Consider the following 16,425-nt stretch of genomic DNA (forward strand, 5'->3'; position numbering starts at 1 on the left):
ATGAGGGGGAAATCCCTTGCCACAAGGAAGGTTCATTCCTTATCAGTCATGTCCCAAGTGCAGTAAATTCCAGAATCATGACCAATTCTTGTGCCACTGTGGTTTTGGTTTTAATAGTACTCCTGTTGTAAGGTCAGGAGAGACAAATGGCAGGAGGTTTAAGTCAAAGACAGACAGCAGCGAGGCTCAGCAAAGGAACGGCGTGAAATTCTCTCAGGGCTCCCGAGCTGCTGGAGACAACTAAATAAATATTATATTTGAGGGTGTCCAGCGAAAGACCTGAAGTAAAGAGGGCTCTCACCTGGGACCCCAAAACCATCAGGTATAGAATGCATAAATGTCCCTCCCAAGGAACCAAGGGGATGAGGTGAAGCAAAGCCTATTTGTTTTCTTCCAACCTGAAAGTCCTGTCCGACTGGTCTTTGGTAACTGCAAGCACTGGGCCAAAGGCTGAAGCAAAAGGTTGCAGAGATTCACAACCCGCTATTTGAAATCAGTCTGTTCCTGTCTTGCCCTCGGTATTTCCCGTTCTGCCAGGACGCACCATGCCTGAGGTAGTTTGTGAAACTGAGAATTTATCTGAATGCAAAGCATCCTTGAATGGTAATCCCCCAGGAAGGGCTGAAGGATGCACTTCTGCAAGACTCCATCCCATAGCACTGGGGTCTGCACATGTTATAGCTACAAGTTAAGAGGCTGCCGCTTGCAGCTGAATATGGAGGGAGAGAGAGAGAGAGAGAGAGAGAGAGAGAGAGAGAGAGAGAGAGAGAGAGAGAGAGAAGACAGACAGACAGACAGACAGAGACAGAGACAGAGAGAGCCTAGATTTCCTCAACCCATAATCGTCCTGCTTCATCATCTCCAGGGCTGGATTACAGATCCCTATCACCATGCCTGGATGGAGGCTAGTCTTAAGCAAGCCTCATGGTTGCCTGGATTTTTATTTATTTTTTTGTTTTGTTTTGTTTTTCGAGACAGGGTCTCTCTGTGTAGCCTTGGCTGTCCTGGACCCGCTTTGTAGACCAGGCTGGCCTTGAACTCACAGCGATCCACCTGCCTCTGCCTCCAGAGTGCTGGGATTATAGGCTTGCGCCACCACGCCTGGCTTGGTTGCCTGGATTTTTAAAAATCACTTTTGAGCCCTTTCCTAGTTTGATCATTTGCTCTTGCATGTCTGTGTTCTGCATAGGACTGACTTGTGATAACCTTGCCATATTTTCTTTTTTTCACTTTTTAATTATTTATTAATTCATTCATATTACATCTCAATTGTTATCCCATCCCTTGTATCCTCCCATTCCTCCCTCCCTCCCATTTTCCCCTACTCCCCTCCCCTATGACTGTGACTGAGGGGGATTTCCTCCCCCTGTATATGCTCATAGGGTATCAAGTCTCTTCTTGGTAGCCTGCTATCCTTCCTCTGAGTGCCACCAGGCCTCCCCATCAAGGAGACGTGGTCAAATATGGGCCACCAGAGTTCATGTGAAAGTCAGTCCCCACTCCCCACTCAACTGTGGAGAATGTCCTGTTCATCGGCTAGATCTGGATGGGGGTTCGATGTTTACTGCACATATAGTCCTTGGTTGGTGCCATAGTTTGAGCAGAACTGTATTTTCAAAAGAAGCAGCAGGAGAGGATTATTGCAACCTGCTTAAACTCTGCAGCCCCTCCCTTGAGACCTGCTTTAGTTCTTAGCATAACTGTAGCTCCTCACACAACAGGATCCATTTTGTTTTTAAGTCTCCATTTTGACCATAAGGTAAAATTAAGTTCAGGCTCTCAGGCTCTATATCCCTGGGAGCTTGAATAGCCTTTTACTTACAGTTCAATATTTGCTGATTGTTCTGCTTGGATTAATGAAGTGTTCTACTTAAACAAAACCCTATTACGTCTCTTTCTCCTAGACCAGCAGGGAACTGGAAAGTCCCCAGACCTATATCCCAGCCAATGACAAAATGCTTTGTCTAGCCACCTGGTTACAATGTACTCAGAACAAAATCAATTCTTCTTGTGTTTAGTCAAAATGATGTAACGCTGCCCTCCCTCGTTTCCCACCTGGTTACCTGGTTGTTAGGTGGTTATGGGTTTTCTTATAAGAGGCCTGCCTTAGAAACAGGCTGGCATCACAGTTTGGCTCCTGAGTCCACTGTGTCCCTGGCCATGGTCAGTCTTGGGGTGCTGCGTTTAATAAACCAAAAATATCTGAGATTGGTGTTCGAGTGCTCAATGTGGCAATTCTTGTTCTACAACAAGAAAAAGCTCAATTAAATCAGAAGCTTCTCAAATGTAGCCCTGGAGATGCATGTGTGTGCATGCGTGCGTGCGTGCGCACGCGCGCGCGCACACACACACACACACACACACACACACACACACCAGTATCAACTTAATATATAAGATGAGCTCAAAATATAAAACTGAAGCAGCTGCAGGTTGCTCAGCCCTGTCTTAGGACACATCAGTAGAGGCTCATTTTGATGGCTGAGACAAGAGTGTGTGGTAGGGAAGTGTCTGGGCTCAGCACAGCATCCTTCTGAGGGTCACCAAGAGGGTAGATCTTCTCCCTTAGCTGTCTCAGAAAACCGCAGCACCAAGGGGTGCCAGGTAGGTCAAGGTAAGGACAACCACACCTCTGTATCCTCCAGAAGAGTTGCTGACTTGCTTCCAACCCAGGAATAAGATATGCGAGGCCCTGAGAGGCAGGTGCATGGCATGGGGTCAGACACGCCAATTCCTCCGTTAAGCCCCTCATCACTATGGTCACCCATAGTAGGCCAAGGTGAGCATTTGCCTCCTTTCTTTGGGGTCTGGTGACCCTCAGACAGATAAATCTCTAACGGGACCAGGGCTATGCCTTCATCAGTATGTTTAGCCTTCATCAGAGGCCAACATCAGATTGATGACAAAATGACATGTGAACAGGTGCATGAAATCAACAGTGATCACGAGCACAACTAAGACAGTAAAAGAACACAAAGCGCAACCTTATTAAATCTAAGAGCATTATTCTCCGATACTTGGGGGAAAATATATTTTAAATAAATAACATGTCATCCTTTTTAGCCTCGGGGCTGGGGAGATGGCACCCACGTGTTGGCCTGGTAAGCGACAAGTCTTGAGTTTGAGCTCCAGAACCCATGTAAAACAAATCCTGGCTTGGCGCTGTGTGCTTACACTCCCAGCACGGGGAAGGCCGACATAGACATCTCCCTAGGGCTTTCTGACCAGCTAGCCTAGCCTAACCCATGAGCTCCGGCCCAACGAGAGACCCTGCCTCAAAGTAAGGCAGACGACACCTGAACAACACTTGAGCTTGTGCGCTGACACATGTACACTTGCATGTATACATGTATACTTGCATGCACACCAGCACACATGTGCACCCACATAGATGTACATACACATACATACATACACAAATAGAAGACAGATAAACACAAACCTTAACGTGTGTTTAAATCCCTGCTCATGGGAAGAGCATTTACACAGCCCAGCAGGAGGAGTTGCCCAGCTCAGAAACCAACTTATTAACAGACCCAAGAGGGCATGGGCCAGACGCCAGCACGTGAGAATGAAAGAAAGGAAGGAAAAAAAAGTAGAGCAGTGCTTCCTCTCCAGTGTGCGACTGGACAGCCTAAGGGGGAGGCAGCAGGTAAAGATTGGGGCTGCCCATTGGGCTGAGTCAGCTCATTTTTTGTGTGTGTGACTCAAAAGGAGAGGGTAATGGGGACCAAAGCACACAGTCACTCCCAAATACGGAAGTCACATGCCCTTATGACCATATGACCTTTCATTTGGAGCCTGAGTGTCCTCAGTATCTGGGGCAGCAGCTGTGTGCTTGCAGTGGTGGGGAGCATTTGGCCTGGACAGGACTCCCAGAGTGCTGGTGATGCTCCTAGTCAGTGAGGCATCCTCTTGCTTGATGTAGGTTTTTTTGTGTGTGTGTCTTTTGAGACAGGATCTCTTATAGGCTAGGCTGGCCTCATGCTCGCTAGGTAGCCATGTATGCCCCTGAACTCCTCCTTCCTCTACCTCCCCGGCACTGAGGTTACACATGTGGCTCACCATGCCTGGCCTGGGTGAGGTCTTCAGACCATTTGATCTAGCAGTGGACAAGGAATAAACGGGGCAGGTCATCTGATAACCAACTTATTAAGAGAACTGGGAAGAAAGGGAATGCAGAGGTGAGGGGAAATGGGTCGAATGGGCTGCTTTGTCAACGACTGAAAAACCTATGGTTCTGTCCACAGATGCCAGAATACAGAACTCCCTGAAGGAGTTTTTTTTTCCTGAACCATGAATCAAATGACTGAGAAGATGCCAGAAGAAAACAAGAGGTGGGGGTGGAACAGATCCCAGGATCAAGTGCACAGTACCAGTAGGGTGTGGGAAAAAGAACAGCCAGCACTTATGTGGTTCCTCCCTACTTTCTGGGTGATTAAAGACCCACCTGAGACTAGAGGCTGCCCTCACCTGGGAGGGCCAGTGGCTACAGACCTTCCCAAGAACTTAAGGCATCCTTCTGAGATCTGGCCAAGAGCTGCTCAGTGGTGCTGACTCAGCAGGGATGGATCCCATAATGCCTGGCTTCTGCCTTGACTATTCATTCCTTGGTGGGATTCAGGATAAGTCACCCAAGTGCTGGGACCCAAGATAGTGGCAGGCGCCTCTTAGACCCCTTCCGGGCCTCACTCAGTTGCAATCAGCCTGGATGCTAGCACGATGAAGATTTTCATGTCATTGGTGGAAGCAACTGGGGCACAGGACAGAGGCTCTCCTGTGGAGAAGGCCTTGGCTATGGGAAACTGGCTTCCTTACTTATGTTGGGATCCTTGAAGAGTGAGTGGGTCTGGAAAGTGCTGAAGTAAAGTGTGTGGTTTATGGGGGAAGCTTTCAGGGAGTCACCTCACAGTCAACAGGGCCTTCTGTGTGCCTGAGAAACCCAGCAACCATAGACCGGCTGAGATACTTGAAGAGACTCATTGCCAGCCTTCATGTGCACCTCCCTTCTGGTGTCAGTCGGTAGGAGACCACGGCGGGTCACAGATCAACGTCCCAACACCGCACTTCTCTAGAGGCTGCAAGGAGCAGCTTCGCTCCCTTTTGGAGCAGAGCTCTCCTGTAGCAACACAACAAAGCTCAAAACAAAACAGCAGGTCACTGACCAGGGATGTTTCCAATAATGACCATCTGCTTATACGCACATCCTCATGGCAAGGTGTTCATCAGGAACAGCACTTTTCTGCGCAAGCATGGTGACCTGAGTTTCACCCCAGAACTCAAAGCGTGTCCTGGGAGAGCAGGAACTAAAACAGCGACATGGCTTCTGCTTCCCTGCACTCAGGAAGCAGAAATAGGTAGATTTCCATGAATTCAAGGCTAGCCTGGTCTATACAATAGGTTTTAGGCCACCCAGGACTATATAGGCCCAATCTCAAAATAAACAAATAAATAAATAAAATTTTACAAATCAAGATCAACATGTAAATGAAGTGAGTTGTCTGAGGAAGACTGGAAGCCCTCCCTTATCCTGGCATCAACTAAATGCAAACAAACAAACAAATTACAAACAAGAAGTGGGTAGCTATAAAAGACCATACAATGTGTGGCCAGATACTATCGTGGGCTCTTTCCTCACCTCATTAGCCTGCTTCCATTCTTGAGAATGATTGTTCTATTTATTTATTTGTTTGTTTATTTATTTATAGATTCATCTTTAGTATATGCACACTGGTGAGCATGTATGTCAGAGGGTGTCAGATACTCTGCAGACAATTGTAGACCGCCATGTGGGTGCTGCAAATTGAGCCCAGGGTCTTCTGGAAGAGCAGCCAGTACTCTTAACCACTGAGCCATCTCTCCAGCCCCTTATATTATTGGTGTGTGTGCGTGTGTGCGTGAGTGTGAGTGTGTGGGTGTGGGTGCACGTGCCTGTGCACATGTGTGTGTGCACGTGTGTGTGCACGTGTGTTGTGTGTGTTGTGTGTGCGTGTGTGGAGTGTGCGTGTGCATGTGTTGTGTGTGCATGAAGTGTGTGTGTGAGGGTGTGGTTGTCTTCAGATGCCAGAAAAGAATGTTGGATCCCCTTGAGCTGTAGCTGCCGGTGACTATGAGCCTCTTGATGTGGGTGTCCTGCGAATCAAACCTGGGTCCTTAGCAAGAGCAGTAAGTGTTTTTAACTGATGAGCCATCCCTCCAATCTACCTTTTCCTTTTTAAATAATTTATCTATTTCTATTCCATGCCTAACTTAAAAGACATGAGTTTTCCTCCATCTCCTTGACAGCTGGTCGGATTTTCACCTAACCTGGACTGTTTTTCTTTTAGGCTTTAATAAAATTGTTCTTGAGACTCCTTTTGAGCCTATTCTAAATTCTCTTATTAATGAGACTAAGGATGTCCATAGGGAGCCTCAGTTTCTTTGGTAACAAAGGATGGAAGGAGAGACCCAACTCCACAAAGTTGTGTTCTGTAGACCCCTCCCCCACACACATATGCACACGCTAATAAATAAAATTTACACTAAAAGGTCCTCTGCTCTTTGGGGTTTGTTTGTTTGCTTGCTTGCTTGCTTGCTTTAAAGAGCAGCCTTGCTTTTAAGTCATCCTAATTGAAGGGAAGGACAGCCGTGCCCAACTCCCCACAGAGACAGAGGCAAACTCAGCTCCTCTCGCTTCCTCTAGAGAAAGTCCAAGGACAGCACAAATGTTCTGACTTCCTCCAAAATATCTGGGAGGTTCGCATCTCAGGGAAAACTCACCCCAACCTCAGTCACTTCTGTATTTTGGTCCTGCAGCTCCCAAAGGCCTATGTGGCAAAGGCTTGCTCCCCAGGGCGGTACTACTGGGAGATGACAGCGGCTTTACAGACTGGGAGCCAAAAAACATCAAACAAACAAAACCCCCAAATCCTTTTGTTCTATTTAAGTTGGATAATCCGAACGTTCGTCGTAGTGACGGGAAAATAATATAGCTGCTTCCCTTGAAGTTGGGAAATGCAGAATTCAAGGCTGGTGCCAAGTCACACAGATTTAGAGTGGGCCACCAAAGTCAAAGGGAAGGTTTATTCCACAGTCTGTCTATGGTCATCAGACATCTCACCCTGAACAGACTCTCACAGGGTCATGCAAGAGACAGGGCTACCTTCTGTGACATCCCTACACTTGGAAAACTGAGGCAGGAAGAGCTTCAGTTTCAAGCCACACTGCTATACACAGCTAACCCCTGGCAGAGAGAAGAGAAGAGAAGAAAGAGTTGGCGGAGGTCTTTGTACCAACAATGGGGGTGGCCACTGGAGAAAACACACAGTTTTGGTTCTCTCACTAAATGCTCCAAGTGGCACCAAGAGACACAGAAGAAAAAAGAGAGAACACCAGGAAGGCTTACCCTGGTTGTTTGTTGATTGCTTGGATCAACAGGAACAGATTAATCAATGCTCTCTTACAAGCGGTGACAGCGCTAAGTGAGAACAAGACCTTCTCGTTATTAATAGTCTAATGGCATCACTGTGTCTACAGGGAACCAGGATGAAATGGCTCAAGGTCCAGATTAATTAATTATAGACTCAGACTTTGAAATCCATTAGGCTGTGACCCCTATCTCAAGACTCATATCTACAAGGCCTGCTAAGACATGCAGACATTTTTTCCTTCATGTCTCCGGAGATAAAGGGTGTGGCCTCTCTGGCTGGGTGACAGCATTTCAATGGACTTTCATCCACTGAGTCACTTAATACTAACAATTATCCGTGGAGGTGGAACTTGGATTATATTCTTATTTTGTAGATGAGAAAAGTAGGACAGAAGTAAATTGAGATGACGTGTCTGAAGAGACACATCTGGGAATGGTTGGCGCTGAGGACTGGAGCGGGCACACTGGTTGCACTGTGGACCTCTCCAGCATTTGTCATAAAAATAATAGGCAACGTGGGCTGGGGAGGTGTATGTGACAGCAGATGGTGGGCACTGTGCGTGTGTGCACTTGTGTGTATGTGTGTGTGCATGTATGTGTGTATGTATGTATGGGACTCTGTATGTGTGTGTGGAGGACAGAGGTTGGTGGACATCTTCTTCAATCACTCTCCACCTTAGATTTTGGTCTCATTTTCAGCATCACTGAGTCTGACGCTCATCAACTTGACTAGACTAGACAGCAAACAAGTTCCCAGAACCTTCCTGCCTTTGCCTCCCCAGGACTGAGATTGTAGGCCTTCTGGGAACCTGAAGTCAGATCTTCATGACTTATCAACTAAGTCATCTCCCTGACCCCCCCCCCCACCAGGGAGTAAACTTAAGCCAGGTGGGCACCCTGAAGATGACGCCTAAGGAGAATTCTTGTGGGTATCAGTTTCCATGCCACTGTGTTGGTTTTAGAATTGAAAACCCCGCACCTCAGGAAACCCCAGCCTGGGAAGGCTGTCTGCCTAGTCATTGGCCTCTTCCCTGTAAGAATCACAGAAGGCCACTAAGAGTGTCAGGGGTTTGAAGACACATGCTCTCTCCGCACCACAGTAGCAGTCTGAAAGTTCTAATTTTTTGAGACAGCATCTCACTATGTAACTCGGGCGCCCCTCAAGCTCATGATCACCCTGTGAAGTAAAAACAGCAGACAAGAGGAATCAGCTATACTGACGATGCTGTACAGCCAGCCAGTAGCCACTAGAGGAACCCATGGCCGGAGACTCAGACTTGCTGAGCTCCCCAAAGGCTCCAGGGTTGGAAGAACCAACCTTCTCTGAAGATCCAGAGGTGAAGGGCAGACTGTCAGTCAAAGGGCTGGTTGATTATTTCTCTGAAGAACAACTGGTCAACCAGGGGTCTGTTCATAATGAGTACAGACAGGATGGGACCTTCCCTATCATGACAGGAGCCCCCCTCGTAATAAAGGGTTCAGGAATGTTCCCCACTTCCTTGATGAATTGTTCACATCAACGTCCTTTTCCTGGCTTGCTCTATTATCTTTTTCTTCTTAGCCATAAAGGGACTCAAATACATACACCCAGAGAAGTCACAAGGATGCAAGTGTCTGGCTTCCTGCTGCCATACTTTGTTTTTATGCTTGCCCTCTTCAACGCACAGGTCATTTGATGGGACAGAAAGGGCTCGCTGCCTTTCACCGTGTAGCATCCTCTTACTCAGTTTTCTGGGTTGACCTGTCTTCACAGAGTCATGGCTTCACGGCCAGCTTCTGGATTTCATACAACACAGAAAGAGAAAAGTGTCTTGTAGTAACCACTATCATTTGGGGATTTTGTGCTGTGAAAAGATGCTAATCCTATTTTGTAACCTGAGATGAGGTCCAATCTTTCCCTGGCTGTCTTCCCACTCAGAGATCCTGGGAGACCAGCCAACAGGGACCTTGGCTGAATGGAGTTCACACATGCAGGGCAAATCTGGAGCACAGATGTTTTCCTTAGCTTCTACTAAGTTTAAAGAATTTGGGCATGGTGGCGCATGCCTTTAATCCCAGCACTCAGGAGGCAGAGGCACAGCGGGTCGCTGTGAGTTCAAGGTCAGCCTGGTCTACAAAAGAGAGTCCAGGACAGCCAGGGCTAACATGGAGATACCCTGTCTCGAAAAACCAAAAAGCAAACAAAAAGAATTAGAAAATACGTGGATATGTATTCTGTTATAATTCATGGTGAGGTTTTTTTTTCCCTGCTGTTGTTTTGTTGTTGTTAGTTTGCTTACTTGAAGCACGGTCTCATGTGCCCACGCTCACTATGTAACCAGTGATGACCCTGAATTTGTGATCTTCCTGCCTGTGTTGTCTAAGCACTGGAGACTGAAGGAAAGGCCTTGCACCTGCTACATGAGCACTGTACCAACTGAGCTACATCTCCAGCCTTTGAATTATATCTTAAACTTTGAAGTCCAGGGTTCTGGATCCTCTTTAATGGCTGGAAGATCTGGCTGCTGGGCTCATATTTCAGGACAAAATTACTCTGTCTGTTTGTCTGTTTATTCGTGACAGGGTCTCGTGTCACTCACGCTGGCCTCAGACTCACTATATAGCTGGGAATGACCTTGAACTTCTAGTCCCCCTGCCTCAGCCTCTAGAATGAGCCCCACAATGCACATTTAGATGCGGCATCTGCTACCGACTTGTGATGGTTCCGTATCAAATAAAGATGCTCTCCTCGGCCCAAGTAATTGGATTTGCCTATGGCTCTGACAATGAGCCAGATAGGTCTGCACGTCAGCCCTGAACTAGGGACGGCTCTGGTGTATCCCATGAGTTAGTGACTCTGTGTCATCTCCACTACTCTGAAGAGTTAACAGGGGCTCTGGGCTTGCCTGAGGCTGCAAGCCACAGGTCATCATGAGTTTTGACCAGATGTACTCTGTAAGTGCTCTGTCAACATTGACCTTGCAACCCTGAGGTTCCTGGACGTGTACACAACCTCACAAGGGAAGATAAATTTAATGATCATCATGTATCACATTAGGAGGGGACAGCTCATCTAAAGAGCTATGAATAAGCAGTGAGGCATCCCCTATAGTCTCAAAGCCTGGCACAGAGTCCTCCCAGAGAGCTATGCTGAGCAAACGAGGAGTCCACACTCCTTAGTCACCTGGCCTCATAGCAGAGCGGGATGCAAACCCTGAGTTCCTCCTGCCTCTTTCCCGGGCTCTTCCCCCAGACCTAGCTGCTGCCCAACTTCACTTGCTTGCCCTCAAGCACACTGTCTAGCAGTTCACACTCAACCCCAGTGCATCTCTCACCAGAAGAGAATACAGAGCTCTGGCTCCTCCCAAGATGAGCGGGGTGATTGTGGTCCTGCCCCTCGGCACTTCAGGGCTGCTGGGAGAACTAGAGGACACCACCTATGAGGAGATACATAACATATGCTCAGTAGACAGTGGGCATCATTGGGACACATTTTGTATGAAGTTTGGGGGCACAGGGGACCCACACTACCACCTGAGAATCATCACCTGCAGCCACCAACGTGACTCTGCATAGGGCTGCACCTGCTCAGATGAAGCTCCCCTCTATCTCAGGGGCATCACAATGACCTGAGTCTCCCCTGACACCCCATCATACACACCCCACAACACACAAGCACATACTCTCATCCTGGAGATCTGGAGAGAAAACCAACCCACCCACTGGCTAGCCAGAGTCATAGGACTTTCTTCTGCAATTAGTGTGCATGAGTTGTACAAAATAATGGGACGGCCCTGTAATGTGCTTTGATCACACTCCCCCTTACCGTCTCCATCTCTCCTCCTCCTCCTGACCCTCCTTAGCCAACAACCTCTTCGTGATAATTTTTTGCCATATTGTGTTGTTGAGAAGACAGGCGATCTACTGTGCCCTACTTTTCTCTTTTAACTCGATTTATTTTAACGCGGTGGTCTTTGGTTCTATCCATTTTCCCTCTAACAGTATGATTTCATTCTTCTCATGGAACATTTCTTTTCATTTTATTTTGGTTTCGACACAGGCTGTCCTGGACTCACTCTGTAGACCAGGCTGGCCTCGAACTCACAGAGATTTGCCTGCCTCTGCCTCTCTGAGTGCTGGTATTAAAGGTGGGCACCACCATGCTTGGTTGGAACATTTCTTTTTCTTTGTTTCTTTGTTTGTTTGTTTCTTTCTTTCTTTTTAAAAGACAAAGCCTTGGGCTGGAGAGATGTCTCCGTGGTAAAAAGTACTGACTGTTCTTCCAAAGGACCCAGGTTCAATTCCCAGCACCCACATGGCAGCTCACAGTTGTCTGTAACTCCAAGATCGGACACCCTCACTCATACACGCAAGCAAAACACCAATGCACACAAAATAGAAAATAACTTATTTTTAAAAAGACAAAGCCTCATGCAGCTCAGGCTCTCCTTAAATTCTCTATGTAGCTAAGGATGACCCAATTCTTCTGTCTCCACTTCCCAAGTGCTGGAATTACAGGCATGCACCACCACATCCATTCTCCTTTTTTATTTTTAGACTGTAAAAATGATGAGGCAATTCACAGGGTGCTGGAAACCAAACTCAGAACCTCTGCAAGACCAGCGTGTGCTCCTGACTGTTGAGCCATCTCTCCTGCCCCTCACAGGACTTTCTGACATCGGGAAGATGGTAGCAAGTCTTGTGGGAAGGGGAACAGCAAAAGGGCTTCCTCAAGGAAGATACTTTCCTGAGCTGGCTGACTTTAGATGTTACTGAACTACATTTCCCAGCCCACCCCACCCCCCTGCTTTAGATGTTATTGAACTACATTTCCCAGCCCACCCCACGCCCTGCAACTCTGTGGCCCCCTGATCAGGCTGAACCCAACTACAAGGACTCCTATTACAATGACTTAAGTGGGGGTGTTTCCGTAGCATGGTGATCGGCACGCTTGCCTAACAATGACTTGAATGTGCTTATTCCGAATGTGGCTTCCTCAAACTCCTTCTTCTGACTGGCATAAGCCTGACGCCCAGGGTGACCCTGAGCCTCTAGTGCTGTAGATTCAGCAGGACTGGAGGGGACTACCCGCCCACCCAGAGGGATTGAAGAAGCAGTTCCGGGCCAGGTATTCGTTACATCCTCTTTGCTACAGTGGTTACCATCAAAAGATTGCCTCGGTTCTTATTATTTATTTATTTATTTATTTATTTTCTGGGACTGGGTTTCTCTGTGTAGCCTTGGCTGTCCTGGACTCGCTTTGTAGACCAAGCTGGCCTTGAACTCACATCAATCTGCCTGTCTCTGCCTCCCTTGGATCAAAGACGTGCACCACCGAGCCCGCCTAGTCTTTTTAAATTTTATGTTTTAGTTTTTGAGCCAGGGTCTCTCTCTACATGGCTCTGACTGTCCTGGAACTCACATAGACCAGGCTGGCCTTGAATTCACAGAGACCCACCTGCCTCTGCCTCATGAATCTTGGATTAAAATCCTGGCCTGCCAGATTGTAGTTTTTTTTGTTTTTTTTTTTTTAAGGTGCAGCTCCACCCACACAGACACACACACTTTGTTACTTTGGCTGTTTGGCATTGAGATACCTAAGTTATTACTTAAGCCTAACTCTAGTCTTAGCCGGAGATCTCTCCTAAGCAGTTTCCATAATGCAATCTACTAGCCGGAATTGGATTTACATATATTTGAGGCAGTCTTCCTCCATAGCCCTTAATTTTGTGGCAATCCAGCGTCCACCTCCCAAGCACGAGGAATACAGGCATGAACCACTCCGCCCTGGCTGCGGTTAGACCCTGAGCTTGGTTTTGCAGGAAGACAAGGAGAGCCAGAGTTCCTCTGCGCTCAGTAACACTCAGTAACAAACGGTGCCGTGTGCAGAACGCATCTGTGCCGTGTGCAGAACGCATCTGGGGGAAGGCGCCCCTCTCCATCCCTCCGCCAGCTCGCAGCCTGAGGGGTGTTGTGTAGGGAACCTCAAAGCCAGTCTGTATCAACTGGCAGGGACCAGATGACACACTCAAAGAGAAGAACGGAGGAAAATTTACCAGACTGTCTACAAAAGTGTGGGTTAGGTCTATGTACTGCCCAAGGGATGCCTATGAGTGATAACTACTTCCCACTGACATCTGGATGTCCCGGGTCTGTCTCTCTGCTGCAGGTACTGTGCAGCCACTGGAACAAGCTTAGTTATGTTGAACTAACTAAGGGTCCCAAGAAGATAATGGAAACAGCCTTAAAACAATACCAGAAGGACACTAGGAGGTGTGGGGGACGGGGAGAGAGGGAGATACAGTGCTTGCCTGCTACTCAGTAAGTCTGGGAGTTGATCCTTGCAAAATATACACAGAAACACACCTGATAATGGAGGAGGCTGTGTGGCCAAGCCTCTTATGCCTGGGCCCCCCTGTTGGGATGACAAGTCCCATTCTCTCCCAGAGGCTAAGCTCGGGGCTCAGGCTTGTCACCTGCCTGCTACTAGGTTCTCTCCCTGCCCTGTCTTTTTCTGCATCTTGTGGTGCTTCCTTAGGACTCTCAGGATCTGCCTTCAGGAAAACCCTAAGGCAAGGAGCTGAGCCCAGGGAAAGCCCTAGACATGGTGCAGTTCTTCGGGTTATTGCCTTGGAGACAGGGACAAGAGGGGAGCTGTCGGGCAGGCGGGGTGAGAGTAGAGGAGGCCTGCCAGAAGCTGTGGCCTTGCCAGAAAGACAGTCCTCTTGGGTGACTCAGGGAGTGAAGGGAATAAACATACTGGCTTCTCCCTCCTGTCCCCTTCTGTCCCTCTGCCTGTGCCACAGAGAAGAGCCCATGGTGTTGTGGCGGGTTAGGGGTGACTGAAAACTGGAGCTTGGCCCAACAGCCCACTGGAGTAGCTGAACAGGACTTCCCACCAGTGATGGTATCTTCTGGTGGCTCAGGTTCCCAGAGGGAGAAACCAAGAGGCTCCAGCGGAAGCCAAAAGAGCCCCAAACCACTCCGGATACGGAAGCTGAGTAGCCTCCTCGGCCACGTTCTACCAGCAAGCCCTTCAGGCCACCCCAGGTCAGGAAGCCAAAACCTAGAGCCCATCAGGCAAAGATGGGATCACTAAAGGGTTGTCGTCGCCTTTGGAGGACCAGCAAGTCCTTCGCATGGCCTGAGCTTTCTCGAATGTGTCGGGGGAGTGGACTTTGGAGAAAGACTTGACTGTCCCAGCCCAGGCCCAGCTAAAGAGACAGGATCAAACTCAAGTGGCAGCTCTCTCTCTCCAATGCACTCAACTTCCAGGAGCCCAAGGTGTGGGGCAGATCGAATGGGATGATAGTTTTGTAGTGCTTCCAGGACATGAGCCACCGAGGGTGTGCCCACCTGTGGTGTCTTTGTCATATATCTGCAGTGACAAAAAAAAAATCTCCCATAAAGCTACAATGTGCTAGGCATTTTTTTTCTTTTTTGAGACAGAACCTCAAGCAAACATCTCAATCATAGTCCGTCATCCTCCTGCCTCAGCTTCCTGAACACTAAGATTTCAGGTAGGTATTACCATCCCTGTCTTGGAAGGACCATTTTGACTCATCCTCTCCTCCGCCCCCCTCACTCCCACATGCAACTGAATCCCAAATCCGGATTCTGCTGCTTACATGGAGCATGGACCTGAATCTTCCATTCTTCCCTCAGTCTCCACGGTCTCACCCGGATCCTCCCTGGTGTCCATGACTCCCCAGGGCACCCCTCATGCTGTAACCCCCAGCATGAGCGCCCAGGTGGCCCCACCTCAGAGTGCACACAAGTTGTTTAAGGATCTTGCTCTTAGAATACAGCGCTTTCCCCTCCCCCTGAAAAAACCAAGAAGAGTCTATTTCTAACCAGCTCACCTGTGATGTCAACTTGCCTCAGTTTCTAGACTTTGAACAGGTAGAGGGTTGTTTTTTTTTTTTTTCCAAATAAAGGCTTGACACTGTGCTGAAGCCATGGACAAACTTCCACTTACTCCCCAGCAAGCTCATGGGAAGGGCCAAACCTCAGTGTGGCACAGAAGATGATTTAGCTCCCACCTGACCTGCTGGCCTCAGCCCTCCACTCTCCAGCGTCTCCCTTCCCTTAGTTATAGGCTTGCTTATTTACAGACGAAAAGTGAGAATGGCATCTCACCTAGTTCTGCGATAGTGGCACTAAGCTGATGTTTCTACGGTGCCCCAGTCTTTCCACAGACTCACCCTGTCCCTCCTCAGGGTTGAGCTGACAGTGCTGAGACGGGAAAGTGTTTGCCTTGCTTTACATTTCTCCTTCACGGATTCATATAGCTAAACATGCCTATTTTTCGGTGTTGCTTTTATATGCTCTAGGAAGTTGACCATAGCATATGATGTTTTCTGCAACGTTACTCTTTCTGTCCCCATTCGGTACTGTGTCTGAGAACACCGGCTGCGCTTTGTAGCTGAAACTCACTTTACTACCTCATACTAACCCAGTGGAGGAGACAGTCCAGTGTGTTTGTCTACAGCGTTGATGCTGAGCATTCTGACTAGGTCTCGATGCATGGGCACATTTTCCCCTGCGTAACTGCCCCAGGAGAGATGAACTGTGTGGTCTTGTCCGCCCCTGTGTCTCCAGCAACCTTGTGTCCTTTCAGTTTTAGCTCCCAGGAGTCTCTTACACACCTGACGAAGGTCTTCTGCATCCCACCCGCCTTCACTTGGTGAATTCCAGTAGCCGCAGACTCCGCTAAATCTCCCTAATTGCACACTCCGTCTCGTGATTCTGCAACAAGTGGGTCTAGCTCGCAGAATCCAGCCCCAGGGAGGCTTGGAGGCTCCGTACCTCCGACTCCGGCCTGCACACAGTAGGCTCCCAGGCAACGGTGGAAACCTCGGTGCAGAAGGGGCCGCGAAGGGGCCAGGGCTCGGTGAGGACATTAGTGTCCGGCTTACCGGGGGGCTTACCTGGGAGGTTCCCAGGGTGTGTAGCCGCCTGGAAGGTCTGGGGTCCAGAATTCCGGGAAACGCGCGCCAGGGCTTCAGGCGAGGCTGCAGGCGGGGCGCGGGACCCGG

The 16,425-nt window shown here is 48.6% G+C and overlaps 1 long non-coding RNA gene across 1 annotated transcript; it reads right to left on the bottom strand.

The window, feature by feature from the left end:
* Positions 1-8,615: 8,615 nt before the first annotated feature.
* On the bottom strand, positions 8,616-16,422 carry LOC311594967. The gene is made up of 3 exons (XR_014778263.1): positions 16,318-16,422; positions 10,723-10,824; positions 8,616-9,184 (listed from the first exon to the last, which is right to left on the bottom strand). It is a non-coding gene; the product is annotated as an uncharacterized lncRNA (long non-coding RNA).
* Between the last annotated feature and the right edge of the window lie 3 nt (positions 16,423-16,425).

Source organism: Acomys minous, assembly GCF_964271855.1.
Source record: "Acomys minous genome assembly, chromosome: 3".
In the NCBI taxonomy this organism is placed as follows: domain Eukaryota; kingdom Metazoa; phylum Chordata; class Mammalia; order Rodentia; family Muridae; genus Acomys; species Acomys minous.